At 39.0% G+C, this 14,648-nt stretch overlaps 1 protein-coding gene and 1 long non-coding RNA gene across 3 annotated transcripts in view; one reads left to right on the top strand and one right to left on the bottom strand.

The window, feature by feature from the left end:
* The window catches only part of LOC138843877 (uncharacterized), a 310,222-nt gene that overhangs the window by 96,180 nt on the left and 199,394 nt on the right, over positions 1-14,648 (bottom strand). The window lies entirely within an intron of this gene.
* Positions 1-14,648, top strand: part of SLC15A5 (solute carrier family 15 member 5) — a 97,859-nt gene that overhangs the window by 7,955 nt on the left and 75,256 nt on the right. The window lies entirely within an intron of this gene.

Here is a 14,648-nt window from a genome sequence, read left to right as displayed (position 1 = left end):
ACCTTCACCTTCCAAAGACCCCTTGATAAATTTATCCTCCAAGTTAAAAGCTGTGAATTGGCTTACCATGTTAAGCAGGAGCCAAGGAGGCCTGGGTAGAAATCTCAACTCTACTAAACATGAGCTGACCAACCTCCATCAAGGCTTTTATCCTCTGCTTCAGTTATTCATTCATTTCTGAAGGGGGATAATAATGTGCTTTCTTGGGTTTTACAAGAGACAATAGTATGCATATTACTGGCAGAGAATTCGTCACATAGCATGTGATCAAAAACAAAAGGGGACAACTATTATTTTAGTTATGTCCACATCATAATACCTGCAAACTAATTTGGCAGGGGATATAATCTACAGGCCAGTGCAAAGAGAAGATGACAAAAAAGCAATAAGCACTTTACAATTTATCAAAACATCAACCTGTACTTCTATTTCTCATGCACTTCACCTCAACACCTGAATGGAAGCCAAACTATTGTTCTTTGTCTCTTCCAATGAGTTCTTACACAGCTGATCACTGTGCGTGCGTGTGTGTTTATGTGTGTTCTAAGAAGCCAGTTTCTAGATTATATCTAGATCTAGATCTGGGAACTTATACCAGATCTCTCATGTGGGTGGCAGGAATCCAGTTACTTGAGCCATCCTGGGGTTTGCGTTGATAAGAAGCTGGAATTGGAAGCCAGAGCTGGGAATCTAACCCTGGTATTGTGATATGGGGTCTGGGCTCCTTACCTAGCATCTTGATCTAGATTTTCAGGAAGAGGAGTTCAGCATTTAGTACAGAATTTTTTTTTTGGTTGTTATTATTCATCAGTGGTTGTCAAATAGATGTGAGACACAAAAAGTCTTTTGTTCCCTCTTTTCTGTGAAATAGACTGACATTTTTCTAAACTATTCTGTCATTCCATCAATGTTAGTTTTGGGTTAAAAATGCAGACAGAATCAAAGAAAATTCATATTAAAAGTATTAAATGAAAAGAAATTAATGTACATAATCTAGGTATACAACGATATTTCTAAAGATTCATGGGAAAATAGAATGAAAAGACAAATTTACTTTTACACTAAAAAAAGTGAAATTCATGATTAGTTTTTCATAATATACATTTTCATGAACTTTTTGAAGTCTCCTTACATGTATGGATTTCTAAATTTTTTGAACCAAAATAATTTATCTTTAAATTTAATTCTCCATGAACTTTTGGAAGTACTCCAGTACTTTTGTAGCAATACAAGACAGTTTCTCTCTCTCTTTTTCTTTCTCCAATTATATTAATATTACAAAGCACTGAGACCTATTTTGGATTGAGTCCTAATGGCAGAGAATAATGCAGTTTACCAAAGGTGGAAGAGACTGCTTCCTTACAGCAGATTCTGCCTCCTTGACCTGCCCAAAGGAGAAAGAAAAATCCTTCTTTTTTATTCTATTCGGAGGCTTTAATCCTTAATTAGCAACATCATTTTGATTAAATAAGACTCTGGAGGATTAAGACTGTAGAGCAATCAGCTGTTCTGAAAGATAGCTCTGGAGAATTTATTGTGCTGTGGTCTTAGTCATTCAGAGTTGTGTTTAATCAAAGTGACATTTCTCAGTGTTGATTACAAAGGAGACATTATATGAATGAAATATTTCCTTTGGGAAATGGACGGGACTCCCAATGGGTTTGTGCATTAAGGCTTTGGAAGGGGGATGGGGCCTGGGGTGAAAACGAATTTCTACAGCTGTGAGGAACCAGGCCAAATTCAGGATGAACACAGTTACTTTTGCTTTTTAAACATTATTTTTTAAATTGCATTATAATCTGTGATATAATCAGGCTAAGGTTTTAAACACCTAAAGTTAAAGCTTCTAGAAATGTTTATTAAAAAATCAAGGTGTTATTCTTTCATGTTGTAAGACTATTTGGATAATAAGCTCCTTAAAGGCTGGATCTGGTTGTTTCAGCTCTGTTGCTATTTTATTTAAATGAACATCCACTTATTGTGATTTATAGAAATGAAGCTAATTCTATTCCTGTATATTCTGCAAGGTTTGGTGGCAAGAGGGATGGAGAGCTCATTGGGTAGCCAGACAGCTGGTAGAATCCTGGTTCTGTTACTGAGTTTTGTGGCCCTTGGCAAACTCCTTAGCCTTGCAAAGCCCCAGGTGCTTCAAGTACAAAATGGGAACACCTTAGTGAGCAGTTGTATCACATATACATGAGGTCTCCCAGCACACTGTAGATATTCCAATTACGATAGCTATTATTGTTGTTAAATGATGAATGACTCATCAGGTAAAACCATTGTCCTTTTTTCCAATTTATTTAAAAGGTAGAAAGACAGAGTTCTTCCATCTACTGGTTCACTCCTTGAATGCCCACAGCAACAGAGGCTGGGCCAGGCAGAAGCCAGGGTGGCAGGGACACAAGGACCTAACACATTGCCTGCTGGATTGGAAGAAGAGTTGCAGAACTCAAACCAGGCACTCCAATGTAGGAGGCAGGCATCTCAAGCAGTGACTTAACCACTGCCAGGAGCCTGCACCTAAAACCATTGTATCCCATTAATGCTGGGAAACAGGGAAGCCATTTAAGGAGAAGCCATCTTCAGAGGACAGTTCATTAACTCGTAATCTGTTCCTCCAAGTCAAAAATGCTCTGAAATTGTAAGCCTGACAAATAATGAATATCATTTGTGCCTTTAAGAAACAACATACCACTTTTTAATCTATAACCCCTTGAAGGCTGCATTCTGTCCTACTTTTAGCACAGATGTCAGATGTTGGTACTTACGCGACCTTTAGCAAGATGCATCGCTGCCTCTCCAGTACCTAAAGTGTCCCAACAATCATGCTAAAGTATAGGCTGGAAGTCTCAGGCACTGAAAGCACCACTTCCGAGTAAAGCTGCCAAATGTAGGTGAGAAAACCACTTCTAGCCAGCATTACCATCTGGTATTGGATCTTCCTCAACTACACACTTCATTGAAAGAATAAAGCAAAACTCCCTGACATCGCGAGGCTTAATAATCTGCCAACATCCCTGAACAGTAATCCACCCTGGGGCTTGGCTCCTGCACTGATTTCCAAAATCTGAGGTGTAGAAGTCACACTGGAGAGAACCTAGGTGAGTACACCTGTGCAGATCCTTTTCTGGAAGCATAAAGCACATGGATAACTAAATCGGTTCACGGTCAAAATTTAAAGTTCTACCACGATTCACCTCAAAACTTGCCTCTATCATTTGCATCCTATCTGCATATCAGTCTGTTGCTAAGCTGTTACAAGAGTGAATTTTACCCCATTAAAGACCCAAATAGAATTTTGGTAATGTTCTTGAAAAAAATCTAGAGACTGATTTATTTCAACCCAGAAATTTTGAGTATTTGCTACTCAAGTTGACCCTATCTGATATCAGTCTAATACTGAAATGTTCTGATTTTAATACTTACTAAAATTTAAAAAGATATGGGAGATAAACTTTTTTATCTCACAGAATATTCCAGAAGATGTGTCAATATTCATCCAAGCCCTATTTGAGAACAGTGACTCTCTTTCTTGGATGGCGCATTAAAGCCATCTGAGGAGTCTTTAAAAGAACAATAATGCCCGGCCCTGCCACCAGAGATTCTGATTTTGTTGGTTTGAGGGGGCACCCTGGAACCTATAGTTTTTTAAAAAGCTGTCTAAATAGTCAGAGCTGAGACCCACTGCTTTAAAGCAGCGCTGGCTGTTTTTTACACTGTCTGGAAGGCCTTGTTAAAAAAGTGTTTCCAGGTCCTTCCCAAATCTCTTGCATCAGATTTTCCCGGGATGACAACTGGACTGTACACTTTTAACAAGTAAAGTCCTAGTCAGTTCATGCCAGGATAACAAACTAACACAGTTTGGGCAACTTATGAACAAGAGATACTGATTTCTTGCAGTGCTGGAAGCTGGATGTCTGAGGGCAGGCTGCCAGCATGGCCACATTCTGGTGAGGGTCCTCTTCCGAGTAGCAGATTCCTGAGTCCTTGTGGCATCGTCACATGGTGGAAGAGACAAAGGAGTTCTCCTGGACCTCTTTTAAAGGAAACTAATCCCATTCATGTAGGCTCCACCCTTACAGTCAAAATTCCTACTTCCTAACATCATCATCTTGGGGGTGAAGAATTCAGCACATACATTTTGAGAGTAGGCACTCAGCCCAAAGAAAGTGTCTCAGGCGACCAGAAGATGAAGTAAATATCAAGAACCATCCCAGAGCCATAAGGAAAAAGGATTTAAAATGTGCTCAAGTGATAACGTGCATAAGAAATCAAAATAAACACTGAATGAACACACCTACTCTGTGCCAGGCTGCTCGGAAAATCTTCGATGATTTGTAACAACCGTCAGCACACTAAGAAATCTGATTGAGGAATTCTATGGAATACTTCAGAAGAAAAAGAATGCATACTTTTTATTTGAAAGGCAGAGATACAGAGACACAATTATACATAGAGAAAGAGACAGAAACATAGAGAGAGGGTTCTGGTCCATTGGTTCAGTCCTCAAATGCCAGAAACAGCCAGGATCCTGGAATTCAATCCAGGTCTCCCATGTGGGTGGGTGGCAGAGACCTAATTCCTTGAGAAATCACTGCTGCTTCCCAGGGTCTGCAGGAAACTGGAGTCAAGACTAGAATCTGAGTAACAAATCTAGTTACTGAGATGTAGGACATGAATATCTTGGCATCTTAAGTATTGGGCCAAATGCTCACTCCTACATATATTGTTCAAAAATAAAATCGTAATTTATTAGGTACAGTTCAAAATTAACAAAATTAAAGCAGTTCATAGGATAATCTTATTAATACTTAAGATATTTTCTGAGCTGCATACTGAAGAATAGTCTATAATTACCTTTCAAAAAAATCATTCAGCCTTCGAAAATTTTGTTTGCACCAGCCCTAGACAACTTTAACCAAATGCTATACCCTCACCCTAATAACAATAGGTGCTTTCCTCTTTATCCTTGCCAAATGGAAGAATGCACTTAAAATTCCTCTTCAAATATATATATATGTATGAATATATAATATATGTATGTATATATATTTATATAACTGTGGAAACCAAAGCATATTTTTAAAAAAATCCATTACATTTCTTGTTGCTCCTACCTCCTATTTTTCCCTAAGTACTCCTTGATCTCTTTTCAAGCTCAGTAGCCCCATGAGTCAGGACTTATTTCCATCAGTAAACTTTAAGACACGTGCTGGTTCAAATATCTCAAATACAGAAAATGAGAAAATGATATATAAAAACAACTGCTAAAATTGGGGTGTTGGCAAAAGAAGTGGGGAATGTGCAGAGAAAAGGAATGATAAAAGAGGAAAGAAGGCAAAAGAGCAATGTGAAAGAGGGAAGAATTCCCCCAAATTTTAATTAAAATATAATGCTACTATAATATTGCCATCTATTCAACAAAAGCAAAGATCTTGTTTTATTAAATTGACTTTTATTGCTCTGCTAAAAAAACTTACAGATAAAAAGGAAACAACTATAAAGAAAACTATAAAATTTCTATTGCTCCTTTTTTCCCCAAATGCATATCTGTCAGAATATTCTTTGGGTCAATAGTTATACTAAAAAAAAAATCAAGGATTAACAACAGCCATCCATGCTGAAATCAGAACCCACGTGTTTCTTTGACTCTTCCAAATAGTTCAGCTTTATTCCATGGGAGAGTCACAAATCCTCTGGTGAATTATCCCGATACTGTTCAGTGTAAGCTAAAATACTCTCCTGGACTCTTTAAATTGTCCACTAATGCTATAAAAACCTGAAAGTTGCAGAAAGTTTGCTTCACCTCTTCTATACTTTCTTAGGTTAGGAAAGGCCATTTTAAATAAAAATCACTTAATCTGAATCATGTCAAAACTGGCCAGTATCTGAAATGTCAAAATACTTGCATGACCTTAAAATTATTACTAAATAAATCAAGTGAATCTTTAAAACAAATAATCTCAAAAGGATTGCTGAGTTTTGCAGCAACATTTTTTTCTTATTTATATTCAGCACCATAGAATCACAAAGACAAAAAAAAATTACCACTTTTACATACTCCCAGTTATTTGCAGTTCCCACTCTGTATTTAAAAGTAGACTAAAGAAACATATTTTCACCGCTGCTTTCAATTTTCCTTAATCACTGTTATTTGTTTTGCTTTAGTGCTTTGCTCTCTGACTTTCTATGTGAGAGGTGCTTTATATATTTGGTTTGCTAGTGAGCTATGAGATGAAAGGAGTCTTAATGGTGAGTTTGAGAAAGGTGGATTTTTATTTTTCTTACAGACGATATATATACAATTTCTTAATTAACTATGTCTTGTCCTGTCCATGGATCAACAAAGACATATTTAAAACATGCCTGTGCTCAGTAATTCTTCCAGGAAATTACACAGTCCAATTGGGGGATGGCACTTGTTAAAATGCATTTAGTGCTTCATGTGAAATCTCTTCCCATATGTAGATATTCGGCACTATAATTCTTTGGTTTCTAACTACCTTTTACAAGATTTAAGTTTTGGAATAATTGTAATTTTCTTTGACCTGCTTTAGAGCAATTCAATTTACATCCCCATGTGATATACTGAAGAGTTGCACAGTGTCCTCTTGGATTCTCTCAACAATGCTTAACATTTTTTAAAAGGTTTCAGAAAGATTCCAAGAACTACAACATTAATTTCAGTTCTAGCTTTGGTGTGACAGCCACAATTGAAGTGTACAGCTTGTAACAGCGTGAAAGAGTAAACTGAGGTCGTATCTAGGGATGCTATCCAGGTGGCCTAGAGAGTTCTAACTTTGTTCCTTACTTATATTATGATAAATAAATTTCTATCAGTAGACTAAGTGAATCTGTTTATTTAGCATTGCCATGTTTGGCATTCTATTAATTTTCTAGGTCAGTTATTGGCAGTTTTTTGTTGTTTGAGAGGCCATTAATCAATTAGTTCTTAATTGATTAGCTGTTATCAATCAAATAGTTATTTCCTACCCATTTATTGTGGACCTAGGACTGCACCAGGTCTTGTGGAAATCAAGAAACTGGATATAAGCAATGATACTTTGCTATCAGAGAGCTTGACAACATAAAATGAGAAGAAAAACTGACAAAAGTGAACTCATTGGAGAATGAATATTTACCTTAGAAATTCAGAGAAGAAAACAAGTAGAATATTCAAGAAAGTATTGAATAAAAGAAAAGAGACTTGATACAGGGCTTTGATAGTGAAACAAGACAAGCAAAGAATATGCAAAGTGATAGAGAGAAAAATGAGCTGGTGTGTCCTGAGACAATGAGGAGGCTCTCCTGATCAGACACGTCTCCTTTCCAAACATCTGTCCCATGTCTGTCTTCCATGATTCCTTTCCTCTGCCACCACCCCAGCTCAGCACACTCTCAGCTCTTATCCAACGACTATAATAGCTGTGATTTGTCTTCTTGCTACGTTCCCTTGCTAATTCACAGAATTGACACAATAATTATTCCCTTTTCCTTTTTCCATTTAAAATAAGATCACATCCACCTCCCTGCTCAATTTCCTACAAGTGGCTTCCCAATGCTCTAAGAATTCTTCCCTTAAACTTCAGGGCTCTCGATAATCTGGACCTAACTTACCTGCTTGACCTATTCTAACATTCCAACCATTGTTTACCAGGCTTCAGAACCACTTCCTGTTCTGTCCCTGAATTTAGGATTAGAGGAAAATGAACAATGCTGATAGTTGTATAGCACTACGTAGCTACAGTCTGCGGGCTTCACTGAGTTCTTTAAAAAATCTTGTTTAGTGGACGTGATCGTCATTTTAAATATTACCCTTAATTCCAGAAACTGCAGGATCACAGATCATGTGATTACTAGAGTTTGACTTGAATTCATCTTCTGACCACTATTCCAAACAGGAAGGATAATATTTATAACTAATAATAAATAGATTATTGTGGGGAGCAACTCGGACTAGACTAAGTTACTGGAATTAAGACTTATTCTATGCATCTGCTCTCCCACAATATGGCGCTGGGAGAGGAGGAAACAGCTTCTACACAGCTGCCTCCAGTTCAACCAATAAACAGCAGGACCTGCTCCTGATTGCAGGAGAACAGCGTACTCAGCGTGTGGGTAGCAGAGTTGGGATTGGTGGAAGAGGACTATAAAGGAGGAGAGAGACAACATGCACCGGGAACATCTATCTGAAGGAACACCTGTGCAGCCCCCGAGAGAGCCTGCCAGCGCTGTGCCGCTCCCCCACGGAAGTGGGGAAAGTGGCAGGGGGAACCGCCCTTCCACGGAGGTGGAAGGGACGGTAGCCAACCCGGGAAGAACCAGCAGCAAACCCGGGAAGGGCCGAGCAGACAGAAGAACAGCGCAGGGTCCTGTGTCGTTCCTCCATGAAGAGGGGGAGCGACAATTATGGTGAGAGGGATGGGAGAAAGGTAATTTTAGCGGTAAGGTCTGGATAAATAAGGAAATGATAGCATCATGAAATGGACAAATTGGTAACTGCAAAGGCCTGCAAAGAAGTCCAGAGAAGTTAGGTCAATAAGCTCTCCTTAAAGGCTGACGTAGGACAGAAGCCTTTTGCTCATGATTCTGCATGCAGAATCGGGTGAGTTTGGATGATTCACTTCAGTTTTCTAGATCTCAGAGTCCTTTCTCTAAGAAAGACTAAGAACAGTTTGGTGACTTTGTGTTAGGCAGATTTCATAGCAACAGTCCTAAAGTATATGCACCATGAACAAAAAAACTGATGACCTGACTTCATCAAAATTAAGAACTTCTGTTCTTCAAAAGAGACTGTTGAGAGAATGAAAAGACAAGTCACAGACTTGGAGAAAATAATTGAAAATCACATAATTGACATAGATCTTTGTATACAAAATATATGAAGGACTCTTTTAAAATATTTTATTTATTTATTTGAGAGGTAGAGTTACAGACGGTGAGAGGGAGAGACAGAGAGAAGGTCTTCCATAGGCTGGTTCACTCCCCAAGTGGCAGCAACAGCCGGAGCTGAGCCAATCTGAAGCCAGGAGCCAGTAGCCAGGAGCCTCCTCTGAGTCTCCCATGCAAGGGTAGGGACCCAAGTAAGTACATGGGCTGTCTTACACTGCTTTCCCGGGCCATAGCAGAAAACTGGATCAGAAGAGGAGCAGCTGGGACTAGATCAGCACTCATATGAAATGCAGGAGTCACAGGCAGAGGATTAATCTACTGCACCACAGCTCCAGCCCCATGAAGGACTCTTAAAACTCAATAAGAGGGGCCAGCACTGTGGCGCAGTGGGTTAACACCCTGGCCTGAAGCGCCAGCATCTCATATGGGCACCAGTTCTAGTCCCAGCTGCTCCTCTTCCGATCCAGCTCTCTGCTATGGCCACCTGGAAAAGCAGTAGAAGACGGCCCAAGTGCTTAGGCCCCTGCACCCACGTGGGAGACCTGGAATAAGCTCCTGGCTCCTGGCTTTGGATCGGCGCAGCTCCGGCCGTTGCGGCCATCTGGGGAGTGAACCAACGGATGGAAGACCTCTCTTTCTCTCTCTCTGTCTCTCTCTGTCTCTATGCCTCTCCTCTCTCTAACTCTGAGTTTCAAATAAATAAAATAACTCTTAAAAAACTCAATAATAAGAAAACAATTTTTTTTAAACTGGGCAAAGATTTGAATAGAACCCTTACCACAGAAGACAGACAGATGGCCAATATGCATGTGGAAAGATATGCAACAACATTACTTTTTAGGGGATACAAAATATAATCACAATGAAATTATCAATATACATCTACCATACTGAGTGCTGGCCAAGACCTGGAAGGAATAGATCTCTCAGAATATGTTGTGGTAATGTAAAATATCACAATTACTTAAAAATCATTTGGAAACCTCTTAGAATGTTAAATACACATCTAACGTATCATCCAACCATTTCACTCCCAAATTTTTGCACAAGAGAAATGAATGCCTGTATCTATACAAAAAATTGTTCATGAATTTTCATGACTATTATTTGTAATAGCCATAAACTGGGAAACATGTCTATCAACAAATAAATGTAAAAACAAATAGTGGTAAATTTACCTAAAGGAATATTCTTGTCAATAAAAAGGAATGAAATAATGATAAATATGAAAACATAGATGAATCTTAAAATAATTATGCTGAAAGAAGCCAGAGAAAAAGATATAGATATGGGTAATTTGAATTAGCAAAATTTCATGAATTGCAAACCAATTTATCATGAAGGAAAAAAAGATCAGTGGTTGCTTAGAGATGGGAAAAGGATGGTAAGGGGGAGGGGCAGAAGGAGGGATTACAAGGAGATGTGAGAAAAATTTTACTAGTTAGATATGTTAATTATCTTGAATATGGTGATGAGTTCATGAGTGTACACCTATTCAAAACTTATCAAACTGTACACTTTAAATATATGCCATTTACTAAACCCCAATTATATCTCAAGAACGCTATCAAGAAAAAAAAGAGTCATCAAGACACTATGGTATTGGTATGAGAATAGATTAGTAGAACTGAATTGAGAGTCAAAAAAGTGAATCAAAACATCAATAAGGAAAAGACCTTTTCAACAAATTGTGCTAGAAAAACCAAATATCTATATAGGAAAAGAATTAACTATTATATTCTACCGAAAATTAATTCAAAGTGGACCACTGTCCTTATGTATAGATGAAATTTATAGAAGTAAATCTGTGTTTAGAAAGTATTCTTCACATAGAACATAAATGATGAAAATTTATTAAAATTAAACTATTTTGGTTATCAAAATATGTCATAGGGACAATGAGTAGGCAAGCTACAGATTTAAAAAACCATTATATGGGGATTTCAAAAAGTTCATGGAAAATGGAATTAAAAGATAAGTTAATTTGTTCCAAAATTTTTAAAATTCATGAATAGTTTTTTCATAATTTACATCTTCTACAAATATTTTGAAGAATCTTCCTACATGACAAAAGGCATGAATTTGGAAAATATGAAGTTTCACAAATCAGTAAGAAGAAGACAAACTCCACCCCCGTTCTAAGAAAGAAAGCATGGAACACTTCCAGTACTGGCCAGGATAGAATACCTTATTCCTTTCAGGAACTCCCTATTACATTAAAAATCCTTGGACACAGCACAATAAATACAGGAAGATTCTGAACAGTGGAACAAGATACTCTGACAAGGGCCTTGGAACTTGGGTAAAGACATTAATGAGTTTCCTGGGTTTTCTTTTTTCTCTCTGGGGCCAATGGAGAAGTCTGAAACCTGGAACAGCCAATAGGCACATATAAGGGCAAGAGGTAGAGTTGGCAAGGGGTAGGAGAGAGCAGGAAGCCTTAAGAAAAATCTTTTCCCCTTAGCCAAAGTGCTAGGAAAAGTTTAGCCATACATAGAAGATAATCTTTTTTAAAAAAAATTATTTCCATTTATTTATTTTTAAATTTTTTTTAAAGATTTATTTACTCAGGGCTGGCACCGTGGCTCACTTGGTTAATCCTCCACCTGCGGCGCCAGCATCCCATATGGGCGCCGGGTTCTAGTCCCAGTTGCTCCTCTTCCCGTCCACCTCTCTACTGTGGCCCAGGAAGGCAGTGGAGGATGGCCCAAGTGCTTGGGCCCTGCACCAGCATGGGAGAGAGGAAGCACCTGGCTCCTGGCTTCGGATCGGGGCAGTGCGCTGGCCATAGCGGCCATTTGGGGGGTGAACCAACGGAAGGAAGACCTTTTTCTCTGTCTCTCTCTCACTGTCTAATTCTATCTGTCAAAAAAAAAAAAAGATTTATTTACTCATCTGAAAGAGTTACAGAGAGAGAGAGAGAGAGAGAGAGAGAGAGAGAGAGAGAGAGAAAATCTTCCATCTGCTGGTTCATCTTCCAACTGCTGGTTCACTCCCAAATGGCCACAATGGCCAGAGCTGAGCCAATCTGAAGCCAGGAGCCAGAAGTTCTTCCAGGTTGCCCACAGGGGTGCAGGGGCCCAAGAACTTGAGCCATCTTCTACTGCTTTTCCAGGCCATAGCAGAAAGCTGGCTTGAAAGTGAAGCAGCTAGGTTTCAAACCAGTGCCCATATGGAATGCCAGAACTGTAGGTGGCAGCTTTACTTGCTATGCCACAGTGCTAGCCACATTTACATTAATATTAAAGTCAGACAGAGATAAAAAGGCAGACACATAGATAAACACACACAGAGATCTTCCATTGACTGGTTCACTCCCCAAATGCCGGTAATAGCTGGGATCGAGACAGGTCGTAGTCAGGAGCTGGGAACTCAATTCAGGTCTCACATGTAGGTGGCAGGAACTCAACTACTTGAGCCATAGCATGCTGCCTCTTGGGAAACCAAAGTACTCCAACGTGGGATGCAGGCATTCCTAAAAGAATCTTAACTACTGTGCCAAATGCCCACCCTGCTGATAATTTTCTTTTTACTAATACCTGCCCTGTTAGAGCTAAACATGGGAAAACTGTTCCCTCCATAACTGCTGGCTCCATAGCTTTAGCAGAAATGTTCAGAAATCTAATATTCTACACACACACACACACATACACACACCAACAAAAGCAACAGGGACAATGACTCCCAGCTGTGGTGGTGTTGGGGCAAACTGAGGGGCCTATTTTCCACCCGATCCCCAAGAGAAATAGTTAGTGACCTAATTCATCTGCCCAGGTAGTGCGTCAGCTAGCCACAGGAGGAAGCTGAGAAACCACCCTCAACCACAAGCAAAATGAAGTAGTGTAAATGAGGCTAGTCTTCCATCAGTTAACATCCAAACCCCATGTGCTCCTCTACTCTCTACCTGTTGCACTCTCCTGTGTGACAGAGGAAACAAGACCCCCACCTGCTCCATGACTGTATCCATGCTGCCAAACAAGTCTGGAGAAAAACATGCAGGCATTCTGATTATGTTCCCATTAAGTCCATGCCCACCAAGACGGCCCTTCACCATTGCTTAGTGTGCCTTGTCCATTCAATCTGTCTGCTTCTCTTTTAGGTAACTATTTTTAAAACCTTTCCTTTCTTCTCAAACTTTCAATATTCTCTTCCCATAGCCAATAATTCTTGTTGGCTTGTCTTCCCTTAAAGGAAAAAATAAGTACACAGGAAGGAAGGAAGGAAGGATGGAAGGAAGGGAAAGGATCAATTAGAAAATGTGGACTTGCCATAGGATAACCCCCAATGGATTTGTTTTTTTAAAATTAACTTATTTACTTAATTTCTAAGGTGAACGAATCTCATGTATGTCATATATACAGATTTAGGAGCATAGTGATACTTCCCACCCTACTCTCTCCCCAACCCATGTGGCCACCCTCCCTCCTCATTCCTTTCTTACTCTTTCTTTTAATTTTTACAATGATCTACATTCAGTTTATTTTATATTCATAAGATTAGCCCTACACTAAGTAAAGAATTCAACAAATAGCAGAAAATAACACTGTTCCTCAAGAGACAAAGAAATAAAGAGACAAAGGCTGTAAACAATCAATGAATCTCAAAATGTCAATTTTGCTACAATAGTAACATTGAATGTTATTTGACCTAAATTCTCCAATTAAAAGATACAGAGTGGCTGGATGGATTACAAAACAAGACCCATCTATCTACTGCCTACAGGAAACACATGTCACCAGCAACGATACAGGCAGACTAAAAGTGGATTATGAGGGTCAGCGCTGTGGCACAGTGGGTAAAGCCATAGCCTGTAGTGCTGGCATCGCATATGGGTGCTGGTTTGAGTCCCAGCTGCTCCACTTCCAATCCAGCTCTCTGCAATGGCCTGGGAAAGCAGTAGAAGATGACTCAAGTCCTTGGGCCTCTGCACCAGTGTGGGAGACCTGAAAGAAGTTCCTGGCTCCTGGCTTCAGATCTGCACAGCTCCAGCTGTTGCAGGCAATTGGGGAGTGAACCAGTGGATGGAAGACCTCTCTCTCTGCCTCTCCTCTCTCTCTGTGTAACTCTGACTTTCAAATAAATAAATAAATCTTTAAAAAAGGGGAGGGGATCATGCTTTTATACACCCATCCCCCAGTGCATGAACACAACCTGTGGCCTGAGTCTTACTGACATAATGTGGCAAAGATGAGGAATATCACTCTACTAATAATGTCAAATGGAAAAGTTGAAGGTATTATGCAGAAGTGATTAAGGTTCCTCATTAGTGGATTCTGAGTTTATCAAAGGATATAGGACCAGGAGAAGCATGACCTAATCAGGTGAACCCTTTGATTTTTAGTAATTATGTAGGTATACTAAACCTTAAATCTATCATCTATCAGTATTTGCACCACCAAAACACGTCCCCAGATTCTTATATAGAAACCATATACTTCAATGAATAAGTTTTGCTATAAATTTAATTTTATGTCAACACAAAGGAAAAAAAGTTAACCATAAGGCTCTTCTTTTGCAAAAGGATTCTAATGACAGGATTTAGAACCAATGAAAAGTTGCGAGACAAAGAACCTGCAAACCAGGTTACAGCAGTAGGTATCTATTTGTGATACTAATCATTAAGAAGTTAAACTAAAAATTTTATTCAAATATCTCTCATTTTTTTTTGGTTTAACACCTACACTGGGCATAAACCAAGTATTCCTAAAATTATGTTTCCCTATACTTTGAAAACTTGACTATATGGAAAGATT

This window comes from Oryctolagus cuniculus, chromosome 9 (assembly GCF_964237555.1).
Source record: "Oryctolagus cuniculus chromosome 9, mOryCun1.1, whole genome shotgun sequence".
Classification (NCBI taxonomy): Eukaryota; Metazoa; Chordata; class Mammalia; order Lagomorpha; family Leporidae; genus Oryctolagus; species Oryctolagus cuniculus.
The sequence above is the reverse complement of the archived record's forward strand: the minus strand, read 5'-3'. Positions and strand labels throughout refer to the sequence as shown.